Source organism: Arachis duranensis, chromosome 7, assembly GCF_000817695.3.
Source record: "Arachis duranensis cultivar V14167 chromosome 7, aradu.V14167.gnm2.J7QH, whole genome shotgun sequence".
Classification (NCBI taxonomy): Eukaryota; Viridiplantae; Streptophyta; class Magnoliopsida; order Fabales; family Fabaceae; genus Arachis; species Arachis duranensis.
Genome location: NC_029778.3, coordinates 13680757 through 13681210, shown reverse-complemented (window position 1 = coordinate 13681210; position 454 = coordinate 13680757).

Genomic DNA, 454 nt, shown 5'->3' with positions numbered 1-454 from the left:
ATTGAAATGGTTGCAAATAACCAATTCATGTACACTTCTGAAAGGAATCCTGTGAACAATGGGACGAATCAGAAGAAATGAGTTCTTGAGATTGATACTCTGAATACCATATTGGCTCAGAACAAAATATTGACTCAGCAAGTCAATATGATTTCTCAAAGTCTGTCTGGAATACAAGCTGCACCAGGCAGTATTAAGGACGCTTCATCTAAAGAAGAAGCTTATGATCCTAAGAACCCATCAATGGAAGAGGTGAATTACATGGGAGAACCCTATGGAAACACCTATAATCCTTTATGGAGAAATCACCCAAATCTCTCATGGAAGGATCAACAGAGACCTCAACAAGGTTTCAACAACAATAATAATGGAAGAAACAGGTTTAGCAATGGCAAGCCTTTTCCATCATCTTCTCAGCAACAGACAGAGAATTCTAAGCAGAGCCACTCTGACT